Consider the following 10778-nt stretch of genomic DNA (forward strand, 5'->3'; position numbering starts at 1 on the left):
GCTCTGGGAATAGGGTAAGGGAGCGATTTTAGGGAGGAGGGGCTGCCCACTGCTTTGATGTGTCCTTTCACCTGTAGCCTTCTCCCCTCCCCCTCAGCCTCAGATGTCCTAGGACAAAGGCTTCTTTCTTTGTCAGTCTTTTTTTTTTTTTTTTCCTTGTCAATGTGTGAGGGGGTTGGGGTGAGGGGCTGCCCAGCTGGAAGGTTATTCACTTCCCTTAAAGAAGACCTCCCCCCCCCCCACCCCCAGTGTCCTCTGTCCTTTCTTCCAGGCAATGAACCACAGCCATATAGCAGCCATGGACCCTTGGCAGGCCAGGACATGTGTAGAATATCAGGTTCACCCCCTAGTATCCAAGGCAGCTCTGCGTCAGGCCAGTGCTTACTTCCAAAAATCTTTCATTTATCCTTTTGCCTTCAAGCCGCATGGTCCAATCCATAAGCCAAACGGCTCTCTCTCTATAGAGACTAGGAGGAGAGTCTTCTTTCCTCCCAGTTCTTAGTAGCTTTCAGCTCTAAGGAAAGTCCTTCATATGTCTTGCTTCAGTCTTTACAGCTGCAGCTTACACTTTTTTCCTCTAACTTTTCTTCCAATTAAACTGGAAAGCAGACAGGTACCACCCCAAGGTAGTACTGGCATTCAGCCAACTCATCTGAAAGGACTGTGTTCACAGTTAAAATAATGGAAAATATTCTGTCCCAGCTGATGAACAACAGTGCTATAAGTCTTCCAAGTGTCCCTTTAGCACTATGCCAATGCCTTGGCCACCCTCAGCTTTCCCCTCAAATCCCCCACAACCCAGCAACACAATCAAGCAGGTAAAGAGGCGATGCTGATACCACAGGAGCCTCCTGTGCAAGCTTGTGTGTGCTGGAATTAATCAATGCCCATGCCAAACCCATGATTGAATGCTTTGAATTCTGCCCCTATCCCAGGAGATCACGACTGTTCGTGCATGGTTTATGTAGGACAATGACTTTACTGCATGTTACATGTGGGCTCAGATCTCTTGATGACCTGAGCATGAATCTGGGTCACATACATGGGCATTCAGATACAGCTCTTGCGTTTGCATACTTATTTGGGTCCCTCAGAGGGGATGAAGTGTGTCGATATGATATGCATGGCTGATTATGTAATGATATCAGGTTACAGACAGTCCACAGCATTTATTGAACAAGAACTACCAGCTCAGGACACAGTATGTGGCATTGCAGATACAACTATAGATAACACTTTACCATTCATTCAGGCTGGGGATGTAGCTCAGTGGTGGAGCACTTGTTGAGTATGCACAAGGTCCTGGGTTCAATCCCCAGCAACTCAAACAAAGTTGCTGTTATTCAATCAACAAGTATTTATTGAATGTCTACTATTTTTACGCTCCATAAACAAAGATAAATAAGACAGTATTATTGAGGAATTACATTAATTAAGGTTCACATAAAGTTCTATGGAGAGCCAGGCAGGTGGCACACACATGTAATCCCAGCATTTGGGAGGCTAAGCCAGGAGAATTGCAAGTTCAAGGCCAGCCTGGGTTGTATAGCAAGACCCTGTCTTAAAAACCAAACTAAAACAAAAAGTGCTATGGAGTGGAAGAGGGAATAAATTCTACCTGGTGAAATTCAGGAAAGGTTTCACAGAGGATGGAGGGAAGAATCTTCTGAGCAAAGGTCTGAAGGCACAGAGACATAAAACACAAGTGATACTTTGGGCTTCCTAGGATCCCTATGGAATCATAAATAGTAGAAGATAAGCCTTAGGGGCTAGGGACTGGGGATGTAGCTCAGTGATAACATTTGCCTAGGTTCCAGATTCCGCTGGTGGGAGAATGTGCTTGGAAAATTGGGGGCTGGATTGTAAACTATCTTCAAAGTGAACCTAAGGAGAAACTGTATTCCATTCTGTAAGCAATAAGGATTCATAGAAGGGCTGAAGTCTTTTACTACTTATTTGTAGGAACAGACTTGGTCATGTAGGATGAGCTAAGTGAAGTGACCGTCTTTACTTAGACAATTGGCTAGGCGGAAGTGCCTCTCCCACCTCACTCACCTCACTGCTACCCTTCTGTAAAAGAGGCCTTTCTTGTGGTGCTCCAACTATGTCCTGTCTCCAGAGCACCCCTTTCAGCCCCAGGGAAAAGGGGAGCCCCTTTAACCTCCTCCTCTCAGATTCCTCAAGTTTAGTCAATGTCCTTCTACCTTAAGTCTCCTTTGCTGATTTACAATCCACAGGGCATTAGGTGAGTGCCAGCCTGAATGGGCTGGACAGTGCCTGTGGTTTGGCCAGGCATGATGCCTACAATTTTTCTGTCTCCAAAATTCTCCCCCTTCAACCAAGGCTAGCAGAAACGGAATAGAGAAACAGGGCCACAAAGCTTTACTATCTTGTCGTTCTCTTCTTATGCTGCTCCTCACCCACCCCCTGAAAGGTTAACCTGTCACCCCTGCCCACCCCACCCTCACCCCCACTACGTGTGTGCACACCACCATCAGCATCAGGTCAAGCCACAGCAATGTTGCCAAACACCCCACCGGGTTATGCAACCAGCTTCCCGAGAAGGGCTAGAAGGGCGGGGTGAGTAGAGGTGGAACCAGGGGAGGGCCATGGGTCCCCGCAGGGAACTGCCTGCTTTGCCTGCTTGCCTACTGGTCTGACCGCAGTGGCCCCAGAGGGCGGGGATAGCACTGGCCCTTTATCAGTGCCCAGCAGGGTTGCACCCGCCACCCCTTGGCTTCCTCTCTCAACAGACGGAAAGGGGAGGCAGCCACAGGGGGCAAAGGGAGGGCTGGGCGTTATCCTAAGCTGCAGAGACAGGCGGTTACCCCATGGGGGAGGTGGTGGAGGAGGTCTGGGACCAGGGAATACTAAGTCCTCCTCTTGCTAGAGTAGTAGAAACTGAGGCCTAATCTCCAGAGCTATCCACTCATTTTTCCTTGCATTCCAATTTGGGTAAGGATAGGATTTTTTTTTAACATATTTTAGTTGTACAGGGGGATACATTATGACATATATATTATATATATTATGTATTATATATTATACATATTTTATATTGTATATAATACTTATATTTTTATATATATATATATATATATATATATATATATATATATACTTACAATGTATCTTAATTAGAGTCACCCCCTCCATCTTTGTCCTTCGTCCTCCCTTCCTTCCCCAGGATAGGATTTATAAAAAGTCTTGGCAGAGATTCTTTTCCTCAGAGAGAAATTCTTAGAAGATGGACTCAGAAGGTGAGGGGAGATTGAACTCCATTCTTGAGCCAAAAGAGCTTGGCGCTTTCAAGGGAGTTGGATGGGCCTGTGGTTCTTAGACACTGACATCTCAGAGTTATGCCCTAGTAGCAGAGCCTGAAGTCTAGAATATTCCAGAAGAAATATCCCCTGGGGCCTTTTTTTTTGACTCAGGACCTCACGCTTGCTGGGCAAGCACTGTACCCCTTGAACCACACTCCCCACCCCCACCCCCATACTTTTATCTCTTTAGTTATTTTTCATGTAGAGTTTCAAATTTTTTCCCCAGTGGGTCACAGACTGCAATCCTCCTACCTCCACATCCAGAATAGCTGGGATTATAGATGTGCACCATCACACCACCCAGCAAGGGACATTTAACCATAACACATGTGCTTGAGTCTGGGCAGTCATTTCCTGTGTGGCCATGGGCAATCCAACCTTCTGAGCCTTATTTTTTCACCTGAAAAATGAAGATAGTGATGATAATACATACTTGGTAATGTTAGAAAGGTAAATGGGATGAATCTTAAAGTGAGTGTGGGGCTGGTGAATAGTTTAGTGGCAGAGTTCTTGCCTAGCATATGTGAGGCTGAGGGTTTGATCCCCTGCACCATAAAATAAAATAAAAAATAAGGTGGGCGCCAGTGGCTCACACTTGTAATCCTAGCTACTTGGGAGGCTGAAATCTGAGGATTGAAGTTTGAGGCCAGTCTGGGCAAATCATTTTCAAGACCTGATATCCAAAATAACCAGAGAAAATGCACTGGAGGTGAGGATCAAGTGGTAGAGCATCTGCTTTGCAAGTGTGAAGCACTGAGTTCAAGCTTTAGTCCCACCAAAAAAATAAATAAATAAACGAAATAAAAATAAAGGGAGTCTGTTACTGGTTGGAGATGAATGCTTAGATATCTGGAGGCTAGAGGCCTCTGGGGCTTAAGAAATTGAGACACCCTATCTGGAGACCAGATTCAAGAAAGGACTGAAGTCTGGAGGCAGTCTGATTCTGGGAGGGAACCAAGACCTAGGATCCACAGTGTTGGTGGCTACACTTCCAGGAACTAGCCCTCAGGCCGTAACTCTCCCATCTCAGCACTGCTGGGCAGGGCCAGTACTAGCCACACAATGGGCACAGTGCCAGTCTTGTGGGCTTCAGTCACCTTCCAGGAACCCAGAACCTCTACTCCACCCCACTGTTGCAATCCTCTGCAGAGGGCGGAGCTGCCAAGGAAGTCCCACCCTCAGAGAGGGAAGGCCACCAGGATGCCTGGCTATTTACTTCTTTTCACAGGCATCCTGCTTGTCATGGCCTCCCATCTTTGCTCCTACTGCTCTCCTTACCCAGAATGCCTTACTTGGCCTTTCTACCAATCTGAGTAGAAGAGAGATCAGGGTTTGAGTCTCAGCTCAATATTTAGCAGTATGGACTGGAGTCTCAACTTCCCCTTGGTTAAATGGGGAAAACTGAGCTTCTGTCACAGGGCGTGTGGGACCAGATGAGGCAATGCACATACAGTACACACAGTGCTTATTACTGAAAGTCCACTAATGTCGGTCCCTTCCTCATCTATTCTCCAAGGCCCAGTTCAATTTAAGCTTTGGCTCCACAGTATGGTTTCTGGCTACTTGAGCTTGTACACACATTACTACTCTTTCTTCTCTAACTCCTCCTTTTGCAAACAACTTCATTTAAATAGTTTCTAAGTGAATCATATGATTCCCCCTTCCCCGCCCACCAGCAATGGGGTTTGAACTCAAGTCCTCACGACTGCTAGGAAGGTGCTCTACCACTTTAGCCACTCTGCCACCTATGTTTTTTGTTTGTTTTGTGTTTTATTATATCTTCCCATATCAATGCATATATAAACTATATCGTACAAAACTTGTCTCAGGCACCATAGAATAATGGTTAAAAGTGTAAGTTTCATAGTAAAAAATACCTGCACTCGGACATTGGGTCTGGCATTTACTTTGAGATCTCAGGCAAACTCTTCAATCTCTGAGTTTATTTTTACTCATTTATAATTTAGAGATAATAACAATGCTTACCTAACATTTTTTAAAAAAGTAAATGAGTATATACATTAAGTTCAGTGGTTCAATACCTGGGATGTAGTAAGTATTAAATAAATGTTAAACATATATCAATATTAAATTTTATTAGTTAATAGATAAACATATTAGGAATGGCTAAATTTATGGGCTTTTTATTTTTTATTTATTTTTTAAATATTTTGCAGTACTGGGGTTTGAACTCAGGGCCTACATCTTGAGCCACTCCCCCAGCCCTTTTTTGTGATGGGTTTTTTTCAAAATAGGGTCTTGTGAACTATTTGCCCTGGCTGACTTCGAACTGAGATCCTCGTCATCTCTGCCTCCTGCATAGCTAGGATTACAGGCATGGGCCACCAGCACCCAGCTGTTGTTGTTTTTTGGTACAGAGTTTGAACTCAGGACCTCATGCTTGGTAGGCAGGCACTCTACCACTTGAGCCACTCCACCAGCCCTGTTTTTTAATTTTATGAGAAAGGCTCTCACTATGTATCTTTTGCTTCTGCCGCTCCAGTTCTGGAATTATAGGTATGCACCACCATGCCTGGCTATCTCTTTATCTCTTTATGTATAGCTCAAAATGTCTAGTTGTGGTTTTTTGTTGTTGTTGTTGTTGTTTTTCAGTACTGGGGCTTGAACTCAGGGCCTACACCTTGAGCCACTCCACCAGTCCTTTCTGTGTTTTTTTTTTTTTTTCCAGATAGGGTCTCTCAAACTATTTGCTTGGGCTGGCTTTGAACCTTAATCCTCCTGAATAACTAAGATCACAGGTGTGAGCTGCTGGCGCCTGGTCTAGTCATGTTTTTGTTGTTGTTCTTTGTGTCCTGTGGGACTGGGGTTTGAACTCGGTTCACTGGCACCTGGCATAGATTAAGTTCTTTTGAGGAAAAAAAAACAAAAAAACAAAAACACGGAGCAACGAGCTGCCTCAAGAGAGACCTTGGGAGGAGATAGTCTCTCAACTCTTTTTTTTTTTTTCCAATATTGGGGTTTGAACTCAGGGCCTCATACTTGCTAGGCAAGTGCTCTACCACTTGAGCCACTCTGCCAGTGCCAGCCCTCAGCTCATCTTGAAAGAGGGAAGAAGCTGAATTTTCTAGGGAGAAAAATGGGGCAGAAGAGACAAATGTACTGTTGTAGGGGAGCCTCAGCTTTGAAAAAGCAGGTTTGGGGGGAGAGGAAGTTTCCAGTCTCCTGGGACAGTGGATAGGTCATGGTGACAGGGCTCAGGCACCACCCCCTGGCAGGAGTTGAGTTGCCTATCCACTTTCCCAGGTTGTCCTCTCTATTCAAGTTCCTGGGGCAGGTTGGGCTGATCTACTATGGGGGAACTAGAGGGCTTGACAGAGGGAGGAATTTTCAGTTTTTTTGAGTAACTATCTTGACCAAAACTAATAAGAAGGAGGAGTACTGAGGTTGTCATTTATTTATTTATTAGTTATTTCTTTATTCATTTTTGAGATAGAGTCTCAGCCCAGGTTGGCTTCAAACTCTGGATCCTCTAGCTTCAGCCTCCCAAGTGCTGGGGTTACAGGTGCAGTCTACCACATCTTGCTGTTGGAGGTTTATCTTAACCATGGTCACCAGGCCCAGGCCTCTGTGATGCCCCAAGTCTCATGTACAGCATATGGAACATAGAACGAAGGATAAGAGATCATCTATTTGACCTCTCGGCCCCTCCCAAAATCTCTTGTTTATATTTAAGGTTCTTCTCCCTTGGCAAATAGTTTGGAGAGCTCATCTCCAAAATAACCAGAGCAAAATAGTCTGGAGGTGTGGCTTAAGTGGTAGCAGGTCTGCTTTGCAAGAGTTCAAACCCCAGTTCTAACAAAAGCACCTTCTCTCGTCTAAAATCACCGTGCTATCTCCGCTTCCCTCTGAGCAGATGACCTTGCCCACACTTCATTGATAAAAGAAACAATTCGAAGGGTTAGAAGCGTGGCTCAAGTGGTAGAGTACCAGCTTAGCAAGAACTGAATTCAAATCCCACAGTATCACAAAAGAGAGCGCAAGAAAGAGAGAGAGAGAGAGAGAGAGAGAGAGAAGAGAAAAAAAAACAGAAGAAATAAAAAATAAGAAAGACAAGGCTATTAGTTTACTTGAATCTGTTCTTGAATATTTGAGCTTATTAAGATGAAAGAGAGGGCGGGTGGAGTGGCTCAAGTGGTATGACTGCCTGCCTAGCAAGAATGAGGCCCTGAGTTCAAACCCCTGTGCTGCCAAAAAAAAAGATCAATATGAAAGAAGTATCTCTGTTCCTAAGGCCATCCCCTCTCAGCTCTGTGAAGGGATGAGAAAACTAGATTCTTTTGAGTGCACAGCTGGCATTCCTTTCTGCCCCACAGCAGTGTTGTTCTCTACATAGCTGACTATGTACAATGCAGTTCCGACAAAGGATGACAAAGTAATTCACAGGTTAGGCTGAATCTCTGAATCTCATAGAACTCTAACAGGGTCATGCAGGTGATCAGTGGTACAGCAGCATTTGGTTAGCATGTGCACAGCCCTGGGTTCAATCACAGCATCTCACACACACACACACACACACACACACACACACACACACACAGTTCATCCACATAGCACCTATTTTTTTGGATGGCACTGGGGTTTTGACTCAGGGCCTCATGCTTGCTAGACAGGTGCTCTTACTGCTTCAGCCACTCCACCAACTGTTTTTGGTGATGGGTTTGTTTTTTTTAATAGAGATAACAAAGTTATTCATTGATTTGTTCATTTATTTATTTCATGGTGCGAGGGCTCAAACCCCAGGCCGTGAGCATGAAGGCCCACTGCTCTACCTCTGAGTCACGTCCTGAGCCATGGCGATGGGTTTGAGATAAGGTTTTTCCAACTTTTTGCCCACGACTGGGTTCGAGCGGTGATCCTCTTGATCGCTGCCTCCTGACCAGCTATGATTGCAAGCATGAACCACCACAGCTTCTTGTGGTTTAAGTCCTGTCTTAGCACTAGGTTGTAGAGACCCTTCTTATACCTCAGAGACAAAGCCAAGTGTTATTAGGTCAGAAAGATGCTAATCTTCTTCCACTGTCTCTCTAAGACCAATTTTACTGCCAGGAATGCCTCTCTGAGAATACAAGACACAGAGTGTCCTCATCAGTCATATTGTAGAGGGGATGTGTCCACATCTCCAGGTCAACAGGTGGAGCTGTGCATAATTTGCTGTCCACTGTTTGTGTTGTTTCCCATTCTGCAGTGGCTGCAGTAGACCAACGGATGATGGCTTTAGTAAGAGGCAGAACAAGGCTGGGATGGAGTTAGTGTGGAGCCTAAGCTATGTGAAAACTGTGAGGCACTAGGCAATTTGAAGTGCTTTTCCTAGTTTCTAGTTCCACTCTAGGATGAAAACCAAAAAACTCTTCTGTCTCTTTGAGTGCATGAAATAAGGTTCCTTCTATCCCCGGGTTGATGTTGGTGACAAGAGATAGAAACATTGTTGATTTGTATTCTGTAAGAAGATCCAGGCTTCGGCTTGAATGCTCAGAAATTCAATTTTGGTGAATTAATTCACCTCAAAAGTACTCACACTGGTTAAATTTAAAAGTGCATGATAGGATGCTGAACGTCATTTCTAAAGTCAGTCTCTTCCATTTTTACACCTGGATTAGGCTAGGAGAAACCACACAGCATACTGCATTCTGGATTTAAAGTTGAACATGTATAAGTCAACTTGAGATTGGACATAAATTGTCTAAAACTACTGGAGAGAAAGAAAGAAAGAGAGGAAAGGAGAAAGGAAGGAAGGAAGGAAAGAAGGTGGAACTGGTCTTGAAAGCAAGAAAGGAGATTGCCAACTCTCAGTTGCTGAGAAAAATGACTGAGCTCATATACACGTGGAATATCTTATCCAGGAAGTCTACCTTATGGAGACCATGGAGCTCCTAGAACTGAACTATGACGTTCTCGGGCCTCATCCAGTCTATGAAAGAGCTAGATTCTGGTCTGACAGACTCTGTGTCTACACTTATCTGGGCTGCTCCTTGGCTGCAGTCATAAGTGACTGAGTTGAAAATAGTCACTGACCAGGTGTCAGTGGCTCACACCTGTAATCCTAACTACTCAGGGGGCAGAGATAAGAAGGGTCATGGTTTGAAGCCAGCCCCTGGCAAATAGTTTCTGAGACTCTGTCTTGAAAATACCCAACACATGGGCAGAATGGTTCAAGTGGTAGCATGCCTGCCTAGCAAGCATGAGGCCTTGAGTTCAAACCCCAGTATCACCAAAAATAAAGAAATAAAAAAAAATTTGAAAAGTGCTGATCAGCTCTGTGTCCAGTATAGCAAGGTTATGTAGGACCAACCAGATTGGAACTGTGAATCACAGGCTAACGCACAAATGAATATGGAAGCCCCACCCACAATCCTGGTGGAGAGATACTTGATGGAAATTGGCAAGAATGAACTTGACTCTGTGGTCATGGCAAAAACTCTTCCTGGGGTAGAGACAGATCTTATTGATATTGGATTCACAGATGTGAAGAGAGGTGGCTTTAGAGGAGGAGGAGGAGGGGGCAGGTTCACACAGGACCTGACAGAACAGAACCAACGTTCATAGCCATGCTATGCTCATATCCTCTCCAAATATTCTTTTCTCATAGCCACTGCCCAAGAAGCCATCAGCTTTCCGTGGATTACCAATGGGCACTCATCAGGCCTCTTCTAATACTCATCTACCTCAGATGCCAGCAACTCCCCGGTCGTCTGAGTTAGATGACATTAATGCCGATAAAAATGTCTCTTCTGCACAGGTTGTTGATTTTAGACCCAAGCTGGAAGCCTCAGCAAAGCCACCTTGCAGACTTGTGGATAACTATAACAACTTTGTACCTCCACAGCAGAGACTGCATCAGCTGGAACCAGCATCTCAGCATCTAAAGACAGAGACTTTGATGTTCTTTCCCAGAGATTTAAGGAGCTGAAAAAGAAAGCATAAGCCTCTTCAACTAGGAAAACCCAAGTTCTGAGAATTGAGACAGAAGCTTTTCCTTGGAACAAAGAATCTCCATGACTGGGCGCTGGTGGCTCACGCTTGTAATCCTAGCTACTCAGGAAGCAGAGATCAGGAGGATCGCCATTCGAAGTCAGCAGGGGGAAATAGTTCATGAGACCCTATCTTGGACACACCCATCACAAAAACGGGCTGGTGGAGTTGCTCAAGGTGAAGGCCTTGAGTTCAAGCCCCAGTACCGCAACCGCAAAAAAAAAAAAAAAAAAGAATCATTCTGTTTCATCTATTAACCATCACTGTGCAAACTCTTTCTTGGAGCTCTCATCCATTACCAAATTCTGTGGCTTTCTAGTTCTCTAGTGATGCTAAAAGACTAATGATTGCAGAATCTGAGGCCAGAATCCTGGCAGAAGGATCTCAGTCCCTCCCCAGGAGACTGAGAGGAATGAAGCATTATGGGGAGATACGGCTGAACAGAGGGAAGAAAGCACCACGTGA

General features: G+C 44.8%; 1 pseudogene; it reads left to right on the top strand.

Moving 5' to 3' along the window:
- The first annotated feature begins 8552 nt into the window (after positions 1-8552).
- On the top strand, positions 8553-10265 carry LOC109686641 (IST1 homolog; annotated as a pseudogene).
- Positions 10266-10778: the final 513 nt, after the last annotated feature.

This window comes from Castor canadensis, chromosome 8 (assembly GCF_047511655.1).
Source record: "Castor canadensis chromosome 8, mCasCan1.hap1v2, whole genome shotgun sequence".
Taxonomy (NCBI): Eukaryota; Metazoa; Chordata; class Mammalia; order Rodentia; family Castoridae; genus Castor; species Castor canadensis.